Source organism: Callospermophilus lateralis, chromosome 12 (genome assembly GCF_048772815.1).
Source record: "Callospermophilus lateralis isolate mCalLat2 chromosome 12, mCalLat2.hap1, whole genome shotgun sequence".
Classification (NCBI taxonomy): Eukaryota; Metazoa; Chordata; class Mammalia; order Rodentia; family Sciuridae; genus Callospermophilus; species Callospermophilus lateralis.
The window spans coordinates 26,422,814-26,437,520 of record NC_135316.1 but is presented as its reverse complement, the minus strand read 5'-3'; positions in this window follow the sequence as shown (position 1 = coordinate 26,437,520).

Below are 14,707 nucleotides of genomic sequence, written 5' to 3'. Positions count from 1 at the left end.
TTGGCAGGTTTTCTAGGTGCAGAAATTAGGACAGGATGTTTTCAGGGAGAACTCTGCTGCTCAGAGGGGTCTGCTTACTTCAATCAGCTCTACTTCTTCATTGCCTCAGTCATTGTCTCCAGTGTGTCCTTTGTGTGCATAAAATGCATAATCTAGAGACACATATGTCCCCCCCACATACACACACAAGTCTCTTAGTTACAAACTCATAAATTTCAGCCAAAATTCCTGCATCAAAAAAAGATATTTTTTTAAAAAAGAATTGAGTCAGGATGGATACACACACACACACACACACACACACACACACACACACATATATACATACAGGCTCTTGGAGCATGATGCTCAGAAAAAGACACAAAGAAGAAACAGAAGATACACACCCATTGATTAGCTATCTGTTTCTGTACTGGGCTGGTCTGTGGAGCTAGTCAAAATGTTGGCTATGGCAGGTGGCAGAAAGTGCACCATCTCCCTGACCCTTTCAAGTCTTTGCCCTGGGAGGTTGTACCTTCCCTTGAATAAGGCTTTTCTCCTTGTGTGCTTCCTGTGTAGGAGCTGAACCTGCCACACCTCAGTGGACCAGAAGGTGGGTGGCTGCCTCAGACCAATAAGTGGTGTTTTCTGCATATGGGCTTCATTGGTGGGGAGCAATGACTGTGAAAAACGTGTGTGTGTGTGTGTGTGTGTGTGTGTGTATGTGTGTGTAGAAATGTGTGTATGAGCATATATGTCTGTGCACTTGGGTGTAAGTAGTGTATGTGTACATGTATGAGTATATATGTATGTATGTGTATGTGCTATGTGTGTACATGTGTATATGCTATGTGTGTACGTGTGTATGTGTGTGTTTGCACCTGAAACAGTAAACAACACTTGTCCTCACTATCTCACATGTACTTTGCAATTTCCTGGACAATTCTCTTTTATATACAGGTTTGAGAATCTCTAATCAGAAATGCTTGTGACCAGAAATGATTCATATTTTAAATTATTTTTTGGATTTTGAAATATTGCATATATATAATGGGATATCTTGCAGACAGGAACCAAGTCTAAACATGAAATTATGTTTCAGATACACCTTATACACATAGGCTGAGGATAATTCTACAGAGTATTTTCAGTGCCCCTGTATTTTGATTGGGACCCATTACACAAGGTCAGGTGTGGAATTTTCCACTTGAGGTCTCATGTCAGGACTTAAAACAGTTTTAGATTTGGACTTTTCAAATTAAGTACGCTCAGCCTGTAAATGAAATGCTGATTTCAACCTAATATATTGATCATCTGACCCTCTAATGGGTCAAGACCCATAGCGTCAATACTATGAAGTTGTGTCTTTCAAAAAATGGGAGGGGAGGGGAGGGTTTGGGGAGATAGGAAGGATAGTAGAATGAAGCAGACATTATTATTATTGTGTGTATATATGTGAATGCATGACCAATGTGATTCAGCAACCTGTATACTCAGAAAAATGAGATATTATTTCCCATCTGATTCAAATGTATGATATGTCAAGGTCATTGTACTGTCATGTGTAACTAATTAAAAGAAAAACAAATAAAAAAAAGAAAAGAATTATGGGCCAAAGGACAAAATAAATATCCACTAGTTTTTACTGATATATATATATATATATAGAGAGAGAGAGAGAGAGAGAGAGAGAGGGAGAGAAACATTCCCTTAAGACCTTCTCATGAATTGTTGACTTTTTTCTTAAAGAGAGAGAATTTTTTAATATTTATTTTTTAAATATTTGGCAGACACAACATCTTTATTGGTATGTAGTGCTGAGGATCGAACCCAGCGCTGCGCGCATGCCAGGCAAGCGTGCTACCACTTGAGCCACATCCCCAGCCCGAATTGTTGACTTTTTGAAGTTGAATATAACTAGGAAATTCAGAATAGTATTTTCCCCATCTTTAAAGAAAAAAGTACTTGATTAATGCTTTTTCTTTTCCCAAATGGATTTTTTGCAGTGATTTCTAATTGGTTTTGGGTGAATAGAATCTGCCTTTATAATAAACATTAAAATTGGGAAAAAAAATGATCTCATAGCCCTTTCACATGAAGCAAATCTTCACCATCCAGGAATGGAGACTTGTGTTCATTCCAAATCCTTCTTTCCACCGGCTCCTGCCAAAGCCCAGCTCCTAACAGACTCCCAGACTTTGGGTATCGTTTGCTTCCCAAAATAGTAGTCTTTCCCTTTCACACCCTTCTTAAAGACTTTCCCTGACCTCCCCAGCTCCATCATGAAGGAAGCCTAGGGACTTCTGGGGTAGCTAAGGAGGCCTCTGTACTCTTGGCCTTTCCTTCCTATCAACCTGCACTCCTTATCAGGCACCTTTGGGGCATGAGCTCATGGTACTTCACACTCTCATATGTGCATCTGCTTTGGTGAACAAGTGTGTAACTAGATGGATGGTGGGATCCTGGATGGCTCAGATATGGTTGTTGCTTGCTCATGGCTACAGTGTGTTACTGAGGGAAGGGACTTAAGGACAAAGTCATATCATGAGGGGAAAAAAATAAATCAAAGCCAAAAAGAACATCTACCAGAGACATCCACATCTCAGGGCCAATTGAGAGGAAGAGTCTGAGTACAGGGTAAGCTCTGCACCCCACAGAACTCCAACACAAGGAAACTGAACAAAGGAGGGGAGCTGTAGAACCTAGACCTGGGTACTCAACATGTGGACCATGGACCCTGAGCTAGACAGGGCTGATGCCCCGGCTCCTTCCAGAGAGTGTTGGCGTGTTCTCTGGGATATGCTGTACTTTTCTGTCCACAGGTCTGTTAGTTCCCAAAAGTGGGTACTGAGTCTCTTGTGTCTTGGTGTCCTTGGCCCTATCCTCACTATCACACTAGAAATGCTTCCCACAAGTCCTCCCCGCTGCCTCCTCATGAAAAAAACACTCTTGATTAACTTCAATTCCATCTCTGCTTCTTACAATTGTTATAAAATCAAGACTTACTGCAGATATTTTAGAAAAATAAAGAAAAGATGACAAAATTCAGCCATATTCTCACAATCCAGAGACATTAGTATTAAATTTAAAAATATTTTTTGTAATTTTAATTTTTAATAAAAAATATTTATCTGGAAGGTATACAGTTCAGGTATTCAATCCAAAGACTGATGCCACTTGCTGGAATGCTATTTGTGATTATCTCTTAAGCTCCACGTTTTAGCCTCGTAGAGAGCGTTGTCCACTGTGGACCTCAAAATGGTTCAACCTGTAATCATGGAATTTGGGGTGGCCAAAGGCTCTGAGTCTCATCCAATTTCTGGAATTTCAGTCTGTCTCTGGGCATTTTTTCCTTTGGTTCCTGGCAGCATGGTGAATTAGAGTGAGAGTCCATATGCAGGTTCCTCCAAGTTCTTGAGCCAAGACATGGGCTTTCTGAAGATTGTGTCCTCAGGGGGTGGATTTCTATTGAAATTTCTGGATTTCTTCTTAACCACCATCAGAGGCAGAGACCCAGTCAACAAGGAAATCCACAGAGAAATGTTCTAGGCTAATGGTTGGCTTGCCCTTGTCCTGCATTCCTCATCTTCACCAAGCCAGTCTGTTAGGAAACCATAGTCCAGGACATTCTGAACTGCACCAGTAGTAGGAAATAACCCCCCAGGAGGAGACTTATTGATCATCCAGTCTAGTTGGGGATGGCTGGATTGTTGGTGGGCGTTCGAAAATAGGGACTAGGAAGAAGGGCTAGGAGGAGGAGTAGGGGCAAAGATGAAGGAGTAACAGGAAAGGGGAGCTAGATGAACAGAGTGGCGAGTGGGTGGTCTGGAAGGGACAGTGGAAGAGCTGGGCATGGAGGAACTTAAGGTAGGGTGGAGGGAAGGGACAGTATTAATCAGAGGAGGGAGGGAGATGGGTGCTTTGCACTGGAGAGTAGGCTTAGGGCTGGAAGACTGAGGAGATAGGGAAGGAAGGTGTGTTGGGTGAGGAGAGGGTGAAGGAACAGGAGGAGGATACTGGGGTTGAGATGGGGAAATTTGAGGTAGCTTCCTTATCATCTTTTCAAAAGACACTCCTAGCTACTCAGCTTGCCACAATCAGAATAAATAACTTAGCTTGTGCCAGAGCTGCTCCAGAATTATCTCGTGAATCACTGCTCACATCATAGCAGAACTAAATGCCCATTATGATGTATACATATTCCATCCTTTTGGTCCAGTGAGTAGGCCCTACCTACCAGGGACATGGTTCTGGTATCTAGGTTAAAGAGTGATTATGGGAAAATAGCAAAGAGAAGAAATGGGGTTAAAATATTAGTCCCTGTTCTTGGAATAACTGAAGCATGTCTCTCAATAGACAAAAAAATCAATGAAAGAGTAGGGTAAAACTAAGTGCTTGGGGCCAAAAAGCAATTATTACTATATTTTTGCAGCACATTTTTAAAATTTCTATGTATGCTTATTAATCTCTCAGAGTAATTCACATCACAGTCATGTGACTGGTTCAAATGCATCAGTGGAAACAGTGACACTGACAATGGCTTCCAAATGTACTATGACAAATTCCATATATACATTTAACACAGATAAAAGCTTCATTAAACAATTCGTCTTTATTAAATACCATGTACTTTGGTATTTAAGGCCCTATTATACTCCTCTCTTTATAAAAACACTTCAATTTGTATACAGAAAGTGAGCTTAACTTATCCATGTTTCATCATTTCCACTCCACTGCAAAAAAAATACGTAATCTTGCCATTTTGAGATTAACTTGACCTCTTCTAATTTAACTAGTCTACTTCAGTATTTTTTTTTTATTGTGGTAAAACATACACAACATGAAATTGGCTATTTTAACCATTTCAAAGTGTATAGTTTATTCTCATTAAATACATTCATATTGTTGTGCAGCCATCGTCACCATCCAGATCCAAAACTCTTCATCTTACAAAACTAAAACTCTGTTCCTATTAAACACCAACACCTGGCCATATCCTCCACCCCAGCCCCTGGCAACCACTTTCTGCTTTCTCCATATTACATTTACACACCCATTATATTCCTTTACATGTATACATGTAAAGGAATCATAAAATATTTATCCTTTTGTGTCTGGTTTATTTTCCTTAGGATGATATCCTTAAAGTTCATCCAGGTGTGTCAGATTTTCTTCCTTTTTAAGGCTAAGTGATATTCCATTATATGGACAGAATGCATTTTGCTTATCATCCATACATTGATGAGTACTTGAGCTGCATCCACCTTTTGGCTATTGTGAATAGTGTTGATGTGAACATGAATGTACTAATATTTGCTTAAGTTCCTGCTTTCACTTATTTTGGATACACACCCGGAAGTGGAATTGCTGCATCACATGGATCATAATTTTATGTTTAATTTTTTATCCCTACTAACAGAGCATTAAGAGTTCCTGTATCTCTAGGTCCCCACCAGCATTTTCTGATTTTTTGATAGCAGCCATCTCAATAGGTAGGAGATGGTGTCCCACTGTGATTTTTTACTGGCATTTTCCTAATGACTAGTGATGGTCAGCATCTCTTCATTTATTTATTGGCTATTTGCCTATCCTCTTTGGAGAAATGTTTCTCCAGGTCCTTTATCTGTTTTTAAATTGGGTTGTTTTTCTGTTGTTGAGATGTTAGCTTGGGAATTTATTCAGTGAAGTCAGGATTTACATTCAGTCCATTAAAAGTTCAAATATTTTGTCAATTATTTTGCCTTCCCCTCTGACTGCTCCCCCTGGATAGTGTCTGGGTATATAAACTTAGGCAAACTGCTGTAGTAAATACATTTGGATACACATACAGTGGTTCAAACACAATAGAAGTTTATTTCTCATTCGTGTCAAGTTTTAAATATGCATTCTAGATTGGCAAGTGATGTTTCCACAAAATAATTTAGAGACAAGCCTTTTTCTGTATTGTGGCACTGCCATTCTATGGGACATTTCTATCATCAACATCCAATTGCACTGGTGGAATGTGAACATAGAGGGACCTTTGGGTTTCTCAAAAGCCTTGATCCCAAACTTCCAACACCACTTCTACTCATCTTCTGTGGTGTAGAAGCTCATCATCTGGCCATACCTAGCTGCAAGGAAACTAGGAAAATCTAACCCTTTTCTGGAAAAACAGAAAAAGGATTTAGGGGAGCAGTTTAAATCCCCACTATAAGGAGGCAGCTTGCACTGCAGAACCTGGAAAGTGAGTCTTACTATGTGCTTCCCCCAACTCTCTCTGACCTTGCTGAGATGTTTCCTTCCGTGTGTTCCTGATGGTCTGTGTTCCTGATGCAGCCATTCTGATGCAACTTGTCCAGCCTAGCCTCTTGGCATCTGATCAGTCCCCATACTAGAGCTTAGTCCTCAAATATTATTAAAATGGATGAGTATTTGGGGCTAGTAAGCAGATGCACCAGAAGACAACAGTATGAGGGAAAAAACTAAAGAGAAAAAATATTATTAGAAATTAGATTAATAAAGTATCTGAGGATATGGAGATCAATCACAGAAAAGAGAAGAAATAAATTAGAAATATAAATCTACAAATAGATCAAGGAGTACAGATGGTATTGGAGAAAAAAATAAACCAAACAAAGTCAAGTATTTGTAAGTCACATAAATCAAATAAGTAATAAACCATTTAAGGATTCTAGGAAGTATATGAAAACACAGGATAGGGATAACAAAAAGTGCATCTGAAATTATAATGCAGGTATGTAGATGGGCAGAATCATACAGTGGTAAGAACTTGACCCCGGAGTTGGACCACTGGGGTTCAAATCCCAAGTGATTAACTTCCTAGAATCATTAGCAGTTAACTAAAAATTAAATGGTATTAGGTTTTCCCAGCTCTCAAACAGATATAATAATAGTTCCTAACTCAAAGTATTGCTGATAATTGAGTTAGTTTATAAAACATTTAAAAGAGTACCTGGCATGTGATGTTTTAGCTGTCATTATTAGTACGACAATGTTATCTTTTAGACCACAAGATTCTTAAAAATAGGGGCCACATCTTGGTTATTGTTATAATCCACCTCGAATATTGGCTGGTACATGGTAAGTACTTACCAAGTGCACACGAGTGAATGAGAAATATAATCCTAAATCTATAATAGAGACCTGGTGTCCCTGAATTCCTTAATAGGATAATGGCTGCATTTCCTAAAGAAATCATTATAACTTTATAGGAAATGTTCATGCAACTTGAGAATTTCCGTTGCTAATTTTACCTGGCCACGGTCAGGAAAACTAAATGTTTTGACATATACCCAAAACTTTAGAAAAGCAGGTTTCATCACTTGAGATACTAAAAGATGAAATATTCTTATAATGATGTAAAATTACCAAAATACATAGTTCTTGGTACAATTACATTCATATTCTTGATCAATTCAATATCAATTTAAATTCACATTTATCTTGAGGATAAAAAGGAAAAGGAATCTAAAGAAATAAACAGAACCATACCAGACACTCTCTGATGAGGTGAGATTTTTAAAGTGTTGTCTATGCAGGAATGATGTAAAGTAGCACCAAATAGGCAAAATTGAAAATTATGGCTATACAAGCTATAATATAATAATACAAAAGACAAAAAGAAATCAGTCTATTACTTATGGCTGATAGTAGAATGCTAATTGAGAACAAATATAAAATGATACTCATTTTCTAACTTGATTCTAACATTTATGTTAAGGAGAAACATGTTTATTTTCTTACAAATTTCATGACATATTTTAAAAATGTATAAAGATTCTGTTTCATGTGACAAATGGAACAATCCACATCTGGAAGAAGGAATATTGTTAGACTAACACACACACACAATAAACTTATGTAAGAAAACTTAAAATACAATGTCAGTAAAATGATTAGAAGAAACTTCACAAAATCTCAGAAAGAAATGAGAGTTCAGGGATTCTTACAAAACTGTGGAAAGTCAACCCTCTGTATTTGCAGGTTTTGTGTCTGTGAATTAAACCAATGGAGGATTGAAAATATTTTTTAAAAAATTGCATCTGTATTGAACACATACACTTTTTTCTTGTCCTTATTTCCTACAGAGCATTTACATGATACTAAGTATTTTAAGTAATCTATAGATGATTTCAAGTACATAGGAGGATGTGTGTGGATTCCATGAAAATATTACACTTTTTTTTTAGTGTGGAGGAAAAGAAACTCTTTTTTTAAATTGATTCTTTTTAGTTATATGTAACATTAGGATGTATTTATTTATTTATGGTACCAGAGATTGAACACAGAGATTGACACTTAACCACTGAGCCACAACCCCAGCCTGTTTTATTTTTTATTTTAAGACAGGGTCTCACTAAGTTGCTCAGAGCCTCCATAACTATAAAAGTGTGGAATATAATTTGTTATAATTCAGTTTCTAATACTTGCCCTTAACAACATTACACAATTTTATATAAGGGTCTTAAACAATTGTGGATTTTGGTATCTGCTGAGGGTTCTTGGAACCAATCCCCTGAATACTAAGGGATGACTGTTTCACCTCAGCTAGGACAGCTTTTCCTACTGTCCCCACTCCCTCAGCTATAAAGAACACAAAATACCCAAAGATCAGACTTCTGGTTCAAGAAGAAAAAACACCTGGAAAAGAGCTAAGTAATTCGCATTACATCAGGTACATGGGTATGATTAAGAGTGTAAGAAATTGCGGGGCATCTCTTCAAATATGTCCCACAAACAAGAAAGAAAGGAGTGGAGGAAGAAAGGTAGGAATAAAGGAAGAAACAGAAAATATTACTTAAGGAATAGAAGGAAATTTTTCAAAAAAAATCACTTAGTATCTGGAGTCGACAAAATAGTCAAAATTGAAAAAAATATACATACAGTGAGAGATTCAAAGAGGGACTGCAGACATAGGGAATCAAACTGGCAGTCAATTGACAAATAGATTGGAAAATCAAGGGATAAAACTAGACGCTGATGGACACTGAATTGCTAACACAGTGTAGAAGTTTGGTATAATCCTAGGATGCCAGTGAAAAAGGCAAGAAAATTGAACTAGGAAGACTCATCCATAACAGAGGTGAAGACAATCCACAGAAGAATTGGGGTGAAGAACTCACAAACAGAACAGACGATGTATTCAAAGATACCACACAAGAAAATTTTCTGAAAAGGAAAAGAAACAGTGTCTTCATATCAAAAGGGTACACCATATTTCAGGACATTTTGATATAGAACACTCAAGTAGTAGTGAAGTAACTGAATTTTAAGAACAAAGAACAAATCTGAAGACATCAGGCAGAAAAAATCAAAACACCAGTTAGATCTCTCACTTTCATTCAGTAGTATCCAGTAAGAGGACAACAGAGCAGTATGTGTAGGATTCAGTGTGACCCAGGAGCAAGCACTGTGCTAGCAAACTCCACTCAGATGGAATGGCACCAGGAAGCTCTTCTCTAAGGAATGAACTCAGGGTTGGAGCACTTCGGTTAAAGGATTGCACGTGGCTAACGGAACAATACCATTTTCAAAAAATGATGAACAAATAATAAAAACAAGGAAGTGCAAGCAGGGAATAAAGTGAAAAGAGAAAAGAACTTCATGTTATCTTTTAAAGTCAGGAGTCAACAAACACTGTCAAAGTTTGGAATTTATGCATCGAAAAACCAATAGTATGACCCTGACCTCTGAATGCCTCTCACAATGTCTATGTTTCAATTGAGGGTGATTTTTAGGAAGTTGTATTCTCTTCAGGCAAAGAAAATTTTATATGAGTTTCAAAAATTTCTTCTGTTTAATTTTCCTTTACTAAATTAAAGGAAAAATGAATACATTTTAATACATTTTATTAATGATGCTATTTTAGTATGATTATATTTTCATGGAAGCATGTGCCTTCCTGTTTTGATTCAGGCATAGGAAAATGTCTGAGATAATGTTTACTTAATGATGGTCATTTCTAGGCATGAAATTGGGGTGTTCTTTATTTATTATTTCTGATTACTATAGTTTTTGTACTTTGTATGCCTATCGCATTTTATAAAAAATAATGGAGTAACTTTTCTCTAAAAAATCTGAAAGCAAAATATGCCATAGTGGTATTAGTGAGAATAGGGCACGTTAAATATGTTTTTCCTCCCCCTTTTCATTAAAAAGCAGATTTTAAAGAGATTCTAGTAGAGTTCAAAACTATCCTAAAATGGTTAAAATCTCCTAACCTGAACAAATTACAGCCCGGGGAGTCATTCTGACCAAAATCAAAGAAAATAAGAGAAGGCTGGAATGGGCAGCTTTTGGGAAACATAAATCTAATTTTCAAAAACAAGGGGAAAATGTATTTTTCAAGTTATATTCTGTGAATTGACATTTGTCCTGAAAAGATTTTATGATGGATTTTTCATGAGATGCTTTACAAGAAGAAATGAAAATAAACCAAAAAACTCACGTCAATCTAAACTGGTATTTATTTTTGATAGGCTTGTTAGAAAGCTCAGAGAAATGTATAAATGTGGTTCATCAGGACTTCATCATGATGGCCTTGAGGACTACACAGGCCAAGTAGCACCATAAACAAATAATACCTGGTGTTGGGGTTCAGGATGCACAACCCCAAAATATGGCCCATTTGCATTTGATGGAACACAGAAGCTGGGACCTCTCTCTGACCTCACAGTTTTCTTCTAAAAGCAGGCTGTAAAATAACGTTCTGACCTTTCTCTGACCTATGTCATAAGACCCTTATTCCAGAGATGCCCTGACTATAACCAAAAGAAAGGAATATCCTTATCTCTGAAGATGAAGGGTCACAGAAAAGACTGAACTAACAGATCTTGCTAAGCTTTCACTATATGGCCTTTACATCATCCTGAAGGTATAGTCATGCCTATGCACAACTCTATTCTTCACCAAACCTGAGCATAACAATGCACAGGACTGCATTGTCTCCTCTGGGTCTTCATTTCCCTGTGAACCACATCACATAAAATCTGTATTAAACACATTTGTATGCTTTTCTGTTGCTAACAGGCCTTTTGTTATAGGGGTCTCAGCCATGAACCTAACAATATGTGACAAAAGAAATACATTCTCTTAAAAAATATTGTGCTTGTAATGGAATATTCCTCAGCCATAAAGAAGAATGAAATTAGGTCATTTGCCAGTAAATGGATAGAACTGGAGATTGTCATGCTAAGTGAAGTAAGCCAATCCCCCAAAACCAAAGGCTGAATGCTCTCTCTGATATGCAGATACTCACACACAATAAGAGAGTGAGGAGAGAATAAAAGTTCACTGGATTAGACAAAGGGGAATGAAGAGAAGGGAGGGGAATAAGGGGGTGAGAATAGGAAAGACAGTAGAATGAACCAAACATAATTTTTCTATGTTCATGTATGAACACATCATGCACAACTACAAGGATGGGAGTTATATTCCATGTATGTATAATATGTCAAAATACATTTTACTGTCAGATTTAAAAATTTAACACAATATTGTGCTTGGTCTGAGTATAGTTGTAGAGTACTTGCCCACCATATACAAAGCTTTGGGTTCCATCACCAACATGGCCATAAATAAATAAATAATATGGTGCTCACAGGACAGTGAGTATAGAGGTTTGATGTTGTCCAAAGGATTTGGGGTGGTTCCCTCTAAGTCTTATAGCTCACCCTGTTTAGTTTGCATGAAAATGCTGGTGGTGGGAGGTGAGATGTGCAGGGCAAAAGGCAAGAGCCCAGAAGACCTGAGGCTCCAGGACAATGACCTTAGTTACATCGTCTAGTTGATCATGGTGATAAAGCTGTGCAGAGGGTGTCATGTTCCTACATAACAGATGAAAAGATCATTGTAGGTCAAAAGGAGGTAAAGATGAAGGATGTGGACATGGGAACATTTGTGCATGTTTATGAGGTATAGCATAATAATTTAATACAAGTATACAATGTATCATGATGAAGTCAGAAAACATTTCCATTTCCATCAATATTTACCATCTCCATATATTGGAAAACTTAGACACTTCTAATTTTTTTGAAATGTATCATAAATTGTTGCAAAAGTAGTCACCCTGCTGTGCTATAGAACACCTGAACTAATTCTACCTATCTACCTATATGTTGGTATTGTAGCACGGAGCATGGGGTGAGGTTCTTTGTCTTGTCAGTTCGAAGAATGAAATCCATGGACATAAGGGTGACAGCACAGTAAAAGAATTTATTAGAGTAATAGAAAGAAAGCAGAGCTCCCAAGTGATATGGAGGGTAGAAGGTCCCAAGAGAGGGCTTATAGAGAGTAGCTATTGTCTAGGGGTTTATATAGATCTACTGGGTTTAGAGAGCTATCCCCACTACCCAGCCTGGGTAAGGCACTCAGCATTCATGAGCATTTCATGTGCTTTTTGGTCCAATCAGGCTACCATACCCACCTTTTTTACTGGGAGTCTGGGTACCCCTTCACCCCGCCCCCCCAGGCAGTAGATGTCTCACTATCAGTTTTTGTTTTTTTCCCCCTCTGATACACAGGAAATGGGCTGACCTTGATGAGGCCTGGCTTGTATCTGTAATTTCTCCGCCCTGCTACAAAGAAAAAAAAACTTGAAGGAGACCAAGTTTCCATTTTAACCTTTTCTCCTACCTCAGTATCACTATCTAATCTTCTTCATAAATACTTTTAACCCATTATTAACAAAATACTGGAGAGATAATAACCATCTATACTGCTTCTGTATCCTTCACAGTTGCCTTCTGTGAAAGCAACTTCTATGTCTTTAACACCTTGATTTAATGGGATCCCTTCTCTTGAGGGCTTATGTTACTCAGAGATAGAAGGTCATCAACAGAGGATAATCTAATGTCCTAAAAGGTCTAATTATTTTCCAAAATACCCACAGCAACCCCATTACTATACAGTCAAACCCAGAAGCTCCTTTAGAGATGAAGATTATAATAGCATCAAGATGGGAAATGTTCTGTTCTTGGAGAGAATAAACAGCCTCCCAGAAGTTAGAATCTTTTGACTATTGAAATGTTTTTATTAATCATGGTCATTCAAATACATGAGGTTCTCTCTAATGGCTTTCTCGTTTAGCTAATTAACTATTTATTTTTAAAGTCTCTTGTTTCAAAGGGAAAAGTAAAGATAGGAAAAATGCCAAGATCAGAAAACCCTGTTTGGGGAAAGGGTCAGTTTTAAAGTCACTTTTATTTACATCTGACTGGACATTCAGCTCATAGCTTGGATATCACACTCTCCAGAAATTGCCTCCTGAGCCCCAAGGAAGTGTTAAACACTCCTCCCCACCTGAGGGTCCTGGTAGCTCCTCCCATCCCACTGCTAGCACCCATGGCATGTGGGTGATACCCTTGTCCTTACCTACTTGCTCATATGGATAAGGGCAGGGTCAGGTGAGGCAGCTGGTTGATAAACAAATTCACATTGCAAATAACTTCTACTACGGACAGAACACCTAGATGTCTGAAAAGGTGGAAACTCACAGGCCAGATGCAACCTGCTTTAAAGCTTCAAGTTCTGACACCATTTCTTTAAATCTATTAAAGTGGAATTAGTTTGAAAGTGGGGAGAAGGAGACTTCATATCATATAGCATATCAACTCTGGCATTTATCTCTATGAGATAAATATTCATCATACATTGGGAAAAAGCCTTCCTTATAAAAAATGATTAGAGGTACTATTTCAGGAAGATGGAATAAGAGGGTCTAGAACAGTGATGGTGTACACCAGGAAGAGTTCCCCTCTGAAAAGGCAGATCAGGTCTAGGGAGGGAGGGGGGCAGTCATCTGCCAACAGTAAGACAGTGCTGGATATTCCTCAGGCACATGCTCAGCTGGTTGCACTATGTCCAGCCCCAGCCTGGTGTCAGATGACCCAAGGGTGAGGGAATGCACCAAATACTTAGTGACACTGCTAAAATGATATGAGAATATTCCCCAGGTGGACCTGAAATCATTGCACAGTTTTGTTTAAAATCCTATTAAGCTTCAGGTCAGAGTGTGGGAGTGACTTTCTGAAGGCAGTCTTCCTGAGAATAGGAGAGGCCTGAGAAGGAGATAGCAAAGTGTAGAAGCTCAGGCTGGTGATGTTTGAGATCCAAGTTCAGGTCAAGGAAAACATCCTGGAATCAGCCGAGGGAAACCCAAGCACAGGAGGGTTTCAGCTTCCTCGAGTTGTTCTGATTAGATCAAACCAGTAACCAGTCACTGAGGACACACAAGACAAACAGGTGTTTTGGTCCATTTTTCTGATGCTATAACTAAATATGACACACTGGATAATTTATAAAGAAAGGAGGTTCACTTAGCTCTTGGTCCTGGAGACCTGGAAGTCCAAGCACATGGTGCTGACATCTGCTCAGCATCTGGTGAGGGCCTTCTTGCTGTATCATAACATGGTAGAGGGTATCACATGGAGACAGATGCTAGCTTGCATCTCTCTCTTCTTAAAAAGCCACTAGTGCCATCTTGGAGTCCTCACTCTCATAACCTCATCTAATCTTAATCACTTCCCAAAGCCCCATCTCCAAATACCATCAACATGTGAATATGAGGAGTTAGTTTCCAACATATGAACACTTGGGGGATGTGCTCAAACCATGGCAGTGGGTATTACTGCAAGGATTCATTGTGGTAAAGCTTTTTACCTACAGTTAAGACTTGACCATGTATAACTAATTAGAACAAATTTAAAAAAAAAAAAAAGACTTG